This window comes from Procambarus clarkii, chromosome 45 (assembly GCF_040958095.1).
Source record: "Procambarus clarkii isolate CNS0578487 chromosome 45, FALCON_Pclarkii_2.0, whole genome shotgun sequence".
NCBI classification, from domain to species: Eukaryota; Metazoa; Arthropoda; class Malacostraca; order Decapoda; family Cambaridae; genus Procambarus; species Procambarus clarkii.
In genome coordinates this window covers 30,165,278-30,180,658 of record NC_091194.1, presented here as the reverse complement: position 1 = coordinate 30,180,658, position 15,381 = coordinate 30,165,278, and the positions used below count along the sequence as shown (strand labels likewise).

Here is a 15,381-nt window from a genome sequence, read left to right as displayed (position 1 = left end):
CTCTAATCCGGCTTAAGCGTCGATATATGCAATAAAAACAGAACTTCTCCCCTTTTCAATATCTTACTCTGTATTTTAACGAGAAAGAAATAGATGATTGAAAATGAAGTATTTAAGGTTATTATCTAATTAATTATGTGTTTGCATCATTTATATCGTATATTTAATGAATTATTAACAATAAACTGAAATTTCACAAAAACGTGGAAAAACGGCAAAATATTGCCTAATTCGATGATATTTTGTTTAAATCACATAAAAGAAGAGGAGATGATAAACCTCAAAATATTGCTAAATTCGATGATTTTTTGTACGAAACAAAATGCAAAAAAACATGCTTAAAATGCAATATTATGCGACATTCTGAGATTTGAAGTACAAATCACTTATTGTGATACTACATGAAATAGTATCGAAATATTGGTAAAAATGAATATATCTACGTAATATCAAACTAAATGATTAACGTGAAAAAGTCACTATTTTACCATATATGATGATTTTAACTTCAAATCATAGAGCGAGGTTTCGTATTATTTAGATCTAAGAAAAGATATATGAGAATGGTGTTTCCAATACAAATGATAAAAAGCAATGTGTTTTCATTAGAATTAACTAAAATGTTCTTGATTTTCCGTTTATATTACCGATGGAAGATGTACACGTAAAACCGCTCTAATCCGGCTGTAACGTCGATATATGCAATAAAATCCGAACTTCTCCAATTTTCAATATCTTACTCAGTATTTTAACGAGAAACAAATAGGTGATTGAAAATGAAGTATTTAAGGTTATTATCTAATCAATTATGTATTTGCATCATTTTTATCGTATATATAATGAATTTATACCCATAGACTGAAAATTCACAAAAAAAGTGGAAAAACGGCAAAATATTGCCTAATTCGATGATATTTTGTTTAAATCACATAAAGGAAAAAAAAGATAATAAACGTCAAAATATTGCTAAATTCGATGATTTTTCGTACGAAACAAAATGCAAGAAAACTTGCTTAAAATGCAATATTATGCGAAATTCTGATATTTGAAGGCCAACTCACATATCGTGATACTACATGAAATAGTATCGAAATATTGGTAAAAATGAATATATTTACGTAATATCAAACTACATGAAAAACGTGAAAAAGTCACTATTTTACCATATTTGAGGATTTTAACTTTAAATCATAGAGCGAGGTTTCGTATTATTTAGATCCAAGAAAAGACATATGACAATGTTATTTCCAATACAAATGATAAAAACCAATGGAATTAACTAAAATGTTTCTGATTTTCCGTTTATATTACCGATGGAAAATGTACACGTAAAACCGTTCTAATCCGGCTGAAACGTCGATATATGCAATAAAAACAGAACTTCTCCCCTTTTCAATATCTTACTCGGTATTTTAACGAGAAACAAATAGTTGATTGAAAATTAAGTATTTAATGTTATTATTTAATCAATTATGTGTTTGCATCATTTTTATCGTATATATAATGAATTAATACTGAAAATTCACAAAAACGTGGAAAAACAGCAAAATATTGCCTAATTCGATGATATTTTGTTTAATTCACATAAAGGAAAAGGGGATAATAAACATCAAAATATTGCTAAATTCGATGATTTTTCGTACGAAACAAGAAGCAAGAATATTGCTTAAAATGCAATATTATACGAAATTCTGAGATTTGAAGGTTAAATCACATATCGTGATACTACATGAAATAGTATCGAAATATTGGTAAAAATTAGTGTATTTACGTAATATCAAACTACATGAAAAACGTGAAAAAATCACTATTTACCAATGTTTGAGAAAATGATACTGAAAATTCACAAAAACGTGGAAAAACGGCAAAATATTGCCTAATTCAATGATATTTTGTTTAAATAACATAAAGAAAAGGGAATGATAAACGTCAAAATATTGCTAAATTCGATGATTTTTGGTACGAAACAAAATGCAAGAAAACTTGCTTAAAATGCATTATTATACGAAATTCTGAGATATGAAGGCCAAATCACTTATCTTGATACTACATGAAATAGTATCGAAATATTGGTAAAAATGAATATATTTACGTAATATTAAACTACATGAAAAACGTGAAAAAAGTCACTATTTAACCATATTAGAGGATTTTAACTTCAATTCATAGAGCGAGGTTTCGTATTATTTAGATCCAAGAAAAGACATATGACATTGTGTCCAATACAAATGATAAAAATCAATGTGTTTTCATTAGAATTAACTAAAATGTTCCTGATTTTCCATTTATATTACCGATGAAAGATGTACACGAAAACAGCTCTATTCTGGCTGGAACGTCGATATATGCAATAAAAACCGAACTTCTCCAATTTTCAATATCTTACTCAGTATTTTAACGAGAAACAAATGGTTGATTGAAAATAAAGTATTTAAGGTTAATTTCTAATCAATTATGTGTTTGCATCATTTCTATCGTATATATAATGAATTATTAACAATAAACTGAAAATTCACAAAAACGTGGAAAAACGGCAAAATATTGCCTTATTAGACGATATTTTGTTTAAATAACATAAAGGGAGAGGAGATGATAAACGTCAAAATATTGCTAAATTCGATGATTTTTCGTACGAAACAAAATGCAAGAAAACTTGCTTAAAATGCAATATTATGCGACATTCTGAAATTTGAAGGCCAAATCACATATTGTGATAATACATGAAATAGTATCGAAATATTGGTAAAATTAATATATTTACGTAATATCAAACTAAATATTTAACGTGAAAAAGTCACTATTTTACCATATTTGAGAATTTTAACTACAAATCATAGAGCGAGGTTTCGTATTATTTTGATCCAAGAAAAGACATATGACAATGTTGTTTCCAATACAAATAATGAAAACCAATGGAATTAACTAAAATGTTCCTGATTTTCCGTTTATATTACCGATGGAAGATGTACACGTAAAACCGGTCTAATCCGGCTGAAACGTCGATATATGCAATAAAAACTGAACTTCAATTTTCAATATCTTACTTAGTATTTTAACGAGAAACAAATAGATGATTGAAAATGAAGTATTTAAGGTTATTATCTAATCAATTATGTATTTGCATCATTTTTATCGTATATATAATGAATTTATACCCATAGACTGAAAATTCACAAAAACGTGGAAAAACTGCAAAATATTGCCTAATTCGATTATATTTTGTTTAAATCACATAAAGGAAAAAAAGATAATAAACGTGAAAATATTGCTAAATTCGATGATTTTTCGTACGAAACAAAATGCAAGAAAACTTGCTTAAAATGCAATATTATGCGAAATTCTGAGATTTGAAGGCCAACTCACATATCGTGATACTATATGAAATAGTATCGAAATATTGGTAAAAATGAATATATTTACGTAATATCAAACTACATGAAAAACGTGAAAAAGTCACTATTTTACCGTATTTGGGGGATTTTAAATTCAAATCATAGAGCGAGGTTTCGTATTATTTAGATCCAAGAAAAGACATATGACAATGTTTTTTCCAATACAAATGATAAAAACCAATGGAATTAACTAAAATGTTTCTGATTTTCCGTTTATATTACCGATGGAAGATGTACACGTAAAACCGTTCTAATCCGGCTGAAACGTCGATATATGCAATAAAAACTGAACTTTTCCCCTTTTCAATATCCTACTCAGTATTTTAACAAGAAACCAATGGTTGATTGAAAATGAAGTATTAAGGTTATTATCTAATCAATTATGTGTTTGCATCATTTTTATCGTATATTTAATGAACTAATAACAATAAACTGAAAATTCACAAAAACGTGGAAAAACGGCAAAATATTGCCTAATTCGATGATATTTTGTTTAAATAACATAAAGGAAAAGGGGATGATAAACGTCAAAATATTGCTAAATTCGATGATTTTTCGTACGAAACAAAATGCAAAAAAACTTGCTTAAAATGCATTATTATGCGAAATTCTGAGATTTGAAGGCCAAATCACATATCGTGAAATAGTATCGAAATATTGGTAAAAATGAATATATATACGTAATATCAAACTACATGAAAAACGTGAAAAAAGTCACTATATTTGAGGATTTTAACTTCAAATCATAGATCGAGGCTTCGTATTATTTAGATCCAAGAAAAGACATATGACAATGTTGTTTCCAATAAAAATGATAGAAATCAATGTGTTTTCATTAGAATTAACTAAAATATTCCTGATTTTCCGTTTATATTACCGATGGAAGATGTACACGAAAACATATCTATTCCGGCTGAAACGTCGATATATGCAATAAAAACAGAACTTCTCCCCTTTTCAATATCTTACTCAGTATTTTAACGAGAAACAAATAGTTGATTGAAAATGAAGTATTTAATGTTATTATCTAATCAATTATGTGTTTGCATCATTTTTATCGCATATATAATGAATTAATACTGAAAATTCACAAAAACGTGGAAAAACAGCAATTATTGCCTAATTCGATGATATTTTGTTTAATTCACATAAAGGAAAAGGGGATTATAAACGTCAAAATATTGCTAAATTCGATGATTTTTCGTACGAAACAAAATGCAAGAATATTGCTTAAAATGCAATATTATGCGAAATTCTGAGATTTGAAGGCCAAATCACATATCGTGATACTATATGAAATAGTATCGAAATATTGGTAAAAATTAATGTGTTTACGTAAAATCAAACTACATGAAAAACGTGAAAAAATCACTATTTACCAATATTTGAGGATTTTAACTTCAAATCATAGAGCGAGATTTCATTTTATTTAGATTCAAGAAAAGACATATGACAATGTTGTTTCCAATACAAATGATAAAAACCAATGGAATTGACTAAAATGTTTCTGATTTTCCGTTTATATTACCGATGGAAGATGTACACGTAAAACTGCTCTAATCCGGCTGAAACGTCGATATATGCAATAAAAACCGAACATCTCCCCTTTTCAATATCCTACTCAGTATTTTAACGAGAAACAAATGGTTGATTGAAAATAAAGTATTTAAGGGTTATTTCTAATCAATTATGTGTTTGCATCATTTTTATCGTATATATAATGAATTAATACCCATAAACTGAAAATTCACAAAAACGTGGAAAAACGGCAAAATATTGCCTAATTCGATGATATTTTGTTTAAATCACATAAAGGAAAAGGGGATGATAAACGTCAAAATATTGCTAAATTCGATGATTTTTCGTACGAAACAAAATGCAAGAAAACTTGCTTAAAATGCAATATTATGCGAAATTCTGAGATTTGAAGGCCAAATCACATATCGTGATACTACATGAAATAGTATCGAAATATTGGTAAAAATGAATATATTTACGTAATATCAAACTACATGAAAAACGTGAAAAAAGTCACTATTTTGCCATATTTGAGGATTTTAACTTCAAATCATAGAGCGAGGTTTCGTATTATTTAGATCCAAAAAAAGACATATGACAATGTTGTTTCCAATACAAATGATAAAAACCAGAGTGTTTTCATTAGAATTAACTAAAAAGTTCCTGATTTTCCGTTTATATTACCGATGGAAGATGTACACGTAAAACCGCTTTAATCCGGCTGAAACGTCGATATATGCAATAAAAACCGAACTTCTCCCCTTTTCGATATCCTACTCAGTATTTTAACGAGATACAAATGGTCGATGGAAAATAAAATACTTAAGGTTAATTTCTAATCAATTATGTGTTTGCATCATTTTTATCGTATATTTAATGAATTAATAACAATAAACTGAAAATTCACAAAAACGTGAAAAAACGGCAAAATATTGCTTAATTCGATGATATTTTGTTTAAATCACATACAGGAAAAGGGGATGATGAACGTGAAAATATTGCTAAATTCGATGATTTTTCGTACGAAACAAAATGCAAGAAAATTTGCTTAAAATGCTTTATTATGCAAAATTCTGAGAATTGAAGGCAAAATCACATATCGTGATACTACATGAAATAGTATCGAAATATTGGTAAAAATGAATATATATACGTAATATCAAACTACATGAAAAACGTGAAAAAAGTCACTATATAACTATATTTGAGGATTTTAACTTCAAATCATAGAGCGAGGTTTCGTATTATTTAGATCCAAGAAAAGACATATGACAATGTTGTTTCCAATAAAAATGATAAAAATCAATGTGTTTTCATTAGAATTAACTAAAATGTTCCTGATTTTCCGTTTATATTACCGATGGAAGATGTACACGTAAAACCGCTTTAATCCGGCTGAAACGTCGATATATGCAATAAAAACCGAACTTCTCCCCTTTTCAATATCCTACTCAGTATTTTAACGAGATACAAATGGTCGATTGAAAATAAAATACTTAAGGTTAATTTCTAATCAATTATGTGTTTGCATCATTTTTATCGTATATTTAATGAATTAATAACAATAAACTGAAAATTCACAAAAACGTGAAAAAACGGCAAAATATTGCTTAATTCGATGATATTTTGTTTAAATCACATACAGGAAAAGGGGATGATGAACGTGAAAATATTGCTAAATTCGATGATTTTTCGTACGAAACAAAATGCAAGAAAATTTGCTTAAAATGCTTTATTATGCAAAATTCTGAGAATTGGAGGCAAAATCACATATCGTGATACTACATGAAATAGTATCGAAATATTGGTAAAAATGAATATATATACGTAATATCAAACTACATGAAAAACGTGAAAAAAGTCACTATATAACTATATTTGAGGATTTTAACTTCAAATCATAGAGCGAGGTTTCGTATTATTTAGATCCAAGAAAAGACATATGACAATGTTGTTTCCAATAAAAATGATAAAAATCAATGTGTTTTCATTAGAATTAACTAAAATGTTCCTGATTTTCTGTTTATATTACCGATGGAAGATGTACACGAAAACATCTCTATTCCGGCTGAAACGTCGATATATGCAATAAAAACAGAACTTCTCCCATTTTCAATATCTTACTCAGTATTTTAACGAGAAACAAATAGTTGATTGAAAATTAAATATTTAATGTTATTATCTAATCAATTATGTGTTTGCATCATTTTTATCGTATATATAATGAATTAATACTGAAAATTCACAAAAACGTGGAAAAACAGCAAAATATTGCCTAATTCGATGATATTTTGTTTATATCACATTAAGGAAAAGGGGATGATAAACGTCAAAATATTGCTATATTCGATGATTTTTAGTACGAAACAAAATGCAAGAAAACTTGCTTAAAATGCAATATTATGCAAAATTCTGATGTTTAAAGACCAAATCACATATCGTGATATTACATGAAATAGTATCGAAATATTGGTAAAAACGAATATATTCACGTGAAGTCACACCACATATTTGAGAATTTTAACTTCAAATCATAAAGCAAGGTTTCGTATTATTTAGATCACTGAAAAGAAATATAAAAATGTTATTTCCAATACAAATGATAAAAATCAATGTGTTTTCATTAGAATTAAAATGCAATATTATACGACATTCTGAGATTTGAAGGCCAAATCACATATTGTTATACTACATTAAATCGTATCGAAATATTGGTAAAAATGAATATATTTACGTAATATCAAACAACATGATTAACATGAAATATTCACTATTTTACCATATATGAGGATTTTAACTTCAAATCATAGAGCGAGGTTTCGTATTATTTAGATCCAAGAAAAGACATATGAAAATGGTGTTTCCAATACAAATGATAAAAAACAATGTGTTTTCATTAGAATTAACTAAAATGTTCCTGATTTTCCGTTTATATTACCGATAGAAGATGTACACGAAAACCGCTCAATTCCGGCTGAAACGTCGATATATGCAATAAAAACAGAATTTCTCCCCTTTTCAATATCTTACTTAGTATTTTAACGAGAAACAAATAGTTGATTGAAAAGGAAGTATTTAAGCTTATTATCTAATCAATTATGTGTTTGCATCATTTTTATCGTATATATAATGAATCAATACCCATAAACTGAAAATTCACAAAAACGTGGAAAAACGGCAAAATATTGCCTAATTCGATGATATTTTGTTTAAATCACATAAAGGAAAAGGGGATGATAAACGTCAAAATATTGCTAAATTCGATGATTTTTCGTACGAAACAAAATGCAAGAAAACTTGCTTAAGAGGGCGTTATCATTGTTTGGCCGAAAAAATTCGGCCAAACACGAAAAATTTATAAAAATACTACAACGTTCTGGCAACACCGTGGTGCAAACCGTTTAATGTTATGATAATAAATAACGTAATTACAGCAAATTTTCCAGCCGCAATTGCCCGAAATCTGGTCCTCGCGGCTCGGGTGCGCCGTAGGGTGATGCGTCATACGTTGTAAGCGTCTAGTATTTCGCAATAGAGTGGAGAATATCTTGTTATGCATATACAAATTATAAACACACTCGCTGGCAACTGTCTTCTGTGAGAGGGAGGGGCTATAATCCGATTTACTGGCTTAGTCACCCTCTCAGTGTCTGTGCCGGCGGTCGCATGCCTGACGCGCTCGCACAGATCGTATTTTCTTGCATATACTGCACAATGGATATAGTATCGGACAAGAAGAAAGCTCTAAAGGCAAGAGCTCTACGCGTTAGCCAAGTAAAGAAGGAGCGTAAAGCCACACTGAGGCAAAACAAGAGTTCCCTTGAGTGAAGAGAGAGGGCAGCCTCCCGCCCCCACAACACACTACCTCGCCTCACACCCAGGCACCCACACCTCCTGTGGCACCTGCCACACCTCTGTGGCACCTGCCACACCTCCTGCTGCACATGCCACACCACCTGCGGCACCTGCCACACCACCTGCGGCACCTGCCACTCAAGATCTTAGACCTGCAACTCAAGACGTTCTCCCTCTTGATGTTGCAAGATGTTGCATATTTCAGACCAATTATATTAGGTTAGTATGTATTATGTTTTATATCTTGATACTATATCATAAATAATTGTAAATATAAAGCTGCTGTCTTTTTTTTAATTTTTTTTATTTTTTTTTTTTAATTTTTTTTTTTTAATATTTTTTTTTTTTTTTTTTTATCAGGCAATCTTCATGGAACTTACACACCTTACTGAAGGAATGCCAATCTACAAGGGTGGTAATTTTGATTGAAATTGGTAGTTCATCAACCTCAGCCAAAGGTGGCTGAACTTTGACCTTCATTTTTTACAGGTAACTAATTTGCAACTATATGGTTGAATAACTTTTTTATTTATTATTCAATTTACATGGAACTTGCACATTATATGTAGAGTCTGTGCCTCTAAAAACTCAAGTTATATATTTCCCCTAAGATCATTTATTGATTTTATATATATTTATAAACATCATTTTGTTGCATAATTTTTTGGGTGAACTTTGAAAATTTGTATTATTGCACTAAATAGGTTTGGGATAATAATGCCACTAGACAACCTTTATTATATAGTATTGTGATAGCTGAGTATCATAGAAATAATATCAGTTGATATTTGTATTTGTTATATCAACTTTAAAACATGTAAAAAAATGGTTAAAAAAAGTTTTTTTTTTTTTTCTCCCTCTCTATTTAGGCTGCGATGCTGAAACTTGGACCACTTGCAGCCCTCTTCACGTGTAACACGTCAATAAATTTTCATTGCACTAGAACAACTTTTATGAACCCTAACTATCGCCCCCTTAAAATGCAATATTATGCGAAATTCTGACATTTGAAGGCCAAATCACATATCGTGATACTATATGAAATAGTATCGAAATATTGGTAAAAATTAATATATTTACGTAATATCAAACTACATGAAAAACGTGAAAAAAGTCACTATTTTGCCATATTTGAGGATTTTAACTTCAAATCATAGTGCGAGGTTTTGTATTATTTAGATCCAAGAAAAGACATATGACAATGTTGTTTCCAATACAAATGATAAAAACCAGAGTGTTTTCATTAGAATTAACTAAAATGTTCCTGATTTTCCGTTTATATTACCGATGGAAGATGTACACGTAAAACCGCTTTAATCCGGCTGAAACGTCGATATATGCAATAAAAACCGAACTTCTCCCCTTTTCAATATCCTACTCAGTATTTTAACGAGATACAAATGGTCGATTGAAAATAAAGTACTTAAGGTTAATTTCTAATCAATTATGTGTTTGCATCATTTTTATCGTATATTTAATGAATTAATAACAATAAACTGAAAATTCACAAAAACGTGAAAAAACGGCAAAATATTGCTTAATTCGATGATATTTTGTTTAAATCACATACAGGAAAAGGGGATGATGAACGTGAAAATATTGCTAAATTCGATGATTTTTCGTACGAAACAAAATGCAAGAAAATTTGCTTAAAATGCTTTATTATGCAAAATTCTGAGAATTGAAGGCAAAATCACATATCGTAATACTACATGAAATAGTATCGAAATATTGGTAAAAATGAATATATATACGTAATATCAAACTACATGAAAAACGTGAAAAAAGTCACTATATAACTATATTTGAGGATTTTAACTTCAAATCATAGAGCGAGGTTTCGTATTATTTAGATCCAAGAAAAGACATATGACAATGTTGTTTCCAATAAAAATGATAAAAATCAATGTGTTTTCATTAGAATTCACTAAAATGTTCCTGATTTTCCGTTTATATTACCGATGGAAGATGTACACGAAAACATCTCTATTCCGGCTGAAACGTCGATATATGCAATAAAAACAGAACTTCTCCCATTTTCAATATCTTACTCAGTATTTTAACGAGAAACAAATAGTTGATTGAAAATTAAATATTTAATGTTATTATCTAATCAATTATGTGTTTGCATAATTTTTATCGTATATATAATGAATTAATACTGAAAATTCATAAAAACGTGGAAAAACAGCAAAATATTGCCTAATTCGATGATATTTTGTTTATATCACATAAAGGAAAAGGGGATGATAAACGTCAAAATATTGCTATATTCGATGATTTTTAGTACGAAACAAAATGCAAGAAAACTTGCTTAAAATGCAATATTATGCAAAATTCTGATGTTTAAAGACCAAATCACATATCGTGATATTACATGAAATAGTATCGAAATATTGGTAAAAACGAATATATTCACGTGAAGTCACACCACATATTTGAGGATTTTAACTTCAAATCATAATTCGAGGTTTCGTATTATTTAGATCACAGAAAAGAAATATAAAAATGTTATTTCCAATACAAATGATAAAAATCAATGTGTTTTCATTAGAATTAAAATGCAATATTATACGACATTCTGAGATTTGAAGGCCAAATCACATATTGTACTACATTAATTAAGTAATTAATTAAGTACACTGATACTACATTAAATAGTATCGAAATATTGGTAAAAATGAATATATTTACGTAATATCAAACAACATGATTAACGTGAAAAATTCACTATTTTACCATATTTGAGGATTTTAACTTCAAATCATAGAGCGAGGTTTCGTATTATTTAGATCCAAGAAAAGACATATGAAAATGGTGTTTCCAATACAAATGATAAAAAACAATGTGTTTTCATTAGAATTAACTAAAATGTTCCTGATTTTCCGTTTATATTACCGATAGAAGATGTACACGAAAACCGCTCAATTCCGGCTGAAACGTCGATATATGCAATAAAAACAGAATTTCTCCCCTTTTCAATATCTTACTTAGTATTTTAACGAGAAACAAATAGTTGATTGAAAAGGAAGTATTTAAGCTTATTATCTAATCAATTATGTGTTTGCATCATTTTTATCGTATATATAATGAATCAATACCCATAAACTGAAAATTCACAAAAGCGTGGAAAAACGGCAAAATATTGCCTAATTCGATGATATTTTGTTTAAATCACATAAAGGAAAAGGGGATGATAAACGTCAAAATATTGCTAAATTCGATGATTTTTCGTACGAAACAAAATGCAAGAAAACTTGCTTAAAATGCAATATTATGCGAAATTCTGAGATTTGAAGGCCAAATCACATATCGTGATACTACAGGAAATAGTATCGAAATATTGGTAAAAATTAATATATTTACGTAATATCAAACTACGTGAAAAACGTGAAAAAAGTCACTATTTTGCCATATTTGAGGATTTTAACTTCAAATCATAGTGCAAGGTTTTGTATTATTTAGATCCAAGAAAAGACATATGACAATGTTGTTTCCAATACAAATGATAAAAACCAGAGTGTTTTCATTAGAATTAACTAAAATGTTCCTGATTTTCCGTTTATATTACCGATGGAAGATGTACACGTAAAACCGCTTTAATCCGGCTGAAACGTCGATATATGCAATAAAAACCGAACTTCTCCCCTTTTCAATATCCTACTCAGTATTTTAACGAGATACAAATGGTCGATTGAAAATAAAGTACTTAAGGTTAATTTCTAATCAATTATGTGTTTGCATCATTTTTATCGTATATTTAATGAATTAATAACAATAAACTGAAAATTCACAAAAACGTGAAAAAACGGCAAAATATTGCTTAATTCGATGATATTTTGTTTAAATCACATACAGGAAAAGGGGATGATGAACGTGAAAATATTGCTAAATTCGATGATTTTTCGTACGAAACAAAATGCAAGAAAATTTGCTTAAAATGCTTTATTATGCAAAATTCTGAGAATTGAAGGCAAAATCACATATCGTAATACTACATGAAATAGTATCGAAATATTGGTAAAAATGAATATATATACGTAATATCAAACTACATGAAAAACGTGAAAAAAGTCACTATATAACTATATTTGAGGATTTTAACTTCAAATCATAGAGCGAGGTTTCGTATTATTTAGATCCAAGAAAAGACATATGACAATGTTGTTTCCAATAAAAATGATAAAAATCAATGTGTTTTCATTAGAATTCACTAAAATGTTCCTGATTTTCCGTTTATATTACCGATGGAAGATGTACACGAAAACATCTCTATTCCGGCTGAAACGTCGATATATGCAATAAAAACAGAACTTCTCCCATTTTCAATATCTTACTCAGTATTTTATCGAGAAACAAATAGTTGATTGAAAATTAAATATTTAATGTTATTATCTAATCAATTATGTGTTTGCATAATTTTTATCGTATATATAATGAATTAATACTGAAAATTCATAAAAACGTGGAAAAACAGCAAAATATTGCCTAATTCGATGATATTTTGTTTATATCACATAAAGGAAAAGGGGATGATAAACGTCAAAATATTGCTATATTCGATGATTTTTAGTACGAAACAAAATGCAAGAAAACTTGCTTAAAATGCAATATTATGCAAAATTCTGATGTTTAAAGACCAAATCACATATCGTGATATTACATGAAATAGTATCGAAATATTGCTAAAAACGAATATATTCACGTGAAGTCACACCACATATTTGAGGATTTTAACTTCAAATCATAAATCGAGGTTTCGTATTATTTAGATCACAGAAAAGAAATATAAAAATGTTATTTCCAATACAAATGATAAAAATCAATGTGTTTTCATTAGAATTAAAATGCAATATTATACGACATTCTGAGATTTGAAGGCCAAATCACATATTGTTATACTACATGAAATAGTATCGAAATATTGGTAAAAATGAATATATTTACGTAATATCAAACAACATGATTAACGTGAAAAATTCACTATTTTACCATATTTGAGGATTTTAACTTGAAATCATAGAGCGAGGTTTCGTATTATTTAGATCCAAGAAAAGACATATGAAAATGGTGTTTCCAATACAAATGATAAAAAACAATGTGTTTTCATTAGAATTAACTAAAATGTTCCTGATTTTCCGTTTATATTACCGATAGAAGATGTACACGAAAACCGCTCAATTCCGGCTGAAACGTCGATATATGCAATAAAAACAGAATTTCTCCCCTTTTCAATATCTTACTTAGTATTTTAACGAGAAACAAATAGTTGATTGAAAAGGAAGTATTTAAGCTTATTATCTAATCAATTATGTGTTTGCATCATTTTTATCGTATATATAATGAATCAATACCCATAAACTGAAAATTCACAAAAGCGTGGAAAAACGGCAAAATATTGCCTAATTCGATGATATTTTGTTTAAATCACATAAAGGAAAAGGGGATGATAAACGTCAAAATATTGCTAAATTCGATGATTTTTCGTACGAAACAAAATGCAAGAAAACTTGCTTAAAATGCAATATTATGCGAAATTCTGAGATTTGAAGGCCAAATCACATATCGTGATACTACATGAAATAGTATCGAAATATTGGTAAAAATTAATATATTTACGTAATATCAAACTACATGAAAAACGTGAAAAAAGTCACTATTTTGCCATATTTGAGGATTTTAACTTCAAATCATAGTGCGAGGTTTTGTATTATTTAGATCCAAGAAAAGACATATGACAATGTTGTTTCCATTACAAATGATAAAAACCAGAGTGTTTTCATTAGAATTAACTAAAATGTTCCTGATTTTCCGTTTATATTACCGATGGAAGATGTACACGTAAAACCGCTTTAATCCGGCTGAAACGTCGATATATGCAATAAAAACCGAACTTCTCCCCTTTTCAATATCCTACTCAGTATTTTAACGAGATACAAATGGTCGATTGAAAATAAAGTACTTAAGGTTAATTTCTAATCAATTATGTGTTTGCATCATTTTTATCGTATATTTAATGAATTAATAACAATAAACTGAAAATTCACAAAAACGTGAAAAAACGGCAAAATATTGCTTAATTCGATGATATTTTGTTTATATCACATACAGGAAAAGGGGATGATGAACGTGAAAATATTGCTAAATTCGATGATTTTTCGTACGAAACAAAATGCAAGAAAATTTGCTTAAAATGCTTTATTATGCAAAATTCTGAGAATTGAAGGCAAAATCACATATCGTAATACTACATGAAATAGTATCGAAATATTGGTAAAAATGAATATATATACGTAATATCAAACTACATGAAAAACGTGAAAAAAGTCACTATATAACTATATTTGAGGATTTTAACTTCAAATCATAGAGCGAGGTTTCGTATTATTTAGATCCAAGAAAAGACATATGACAATGTTGTTTCCAATAAAAATGATAAAAATCAATGTGTTTTCATTAGAATTCACTAAAATGTTCCTGATTTTCCGTTTATATTACCGATGGAAGATGTACACGAAAACATCTCTATTCCGGCTGAAACGTCGATATATGCAATAAAAACAGAACTTCTCCCATTTTCAATATCTTACTCAGTATTTTAACGAGAAACAAATAG

At 28.7% G+C, this 15,381-nt stretch overlaps 1 long non-coding RNA gene across 1 annotated transcript; it reads left to right on the top strand.

Annotated features, from left to right (window-relative positions):
• Window positions 1–8,221: 8,221 nt before the first annotated feature.
• On the top strand, window positions 8,222–9,757 carry LOC138350368 (uncharacterized). Its single transcript, XR_011222063.1, has 3 exons — window positions 8,222–8,984; window positions 9,126–9,254; window positions 9,635–9,757. It is a non-coding gene; the product is annotated as an uncharacterized lncRNA (long non-coding RNA).
• The last annotated feature ends 5,624 nt before the right edge of the window (window positions 9,758–15,381 follow it).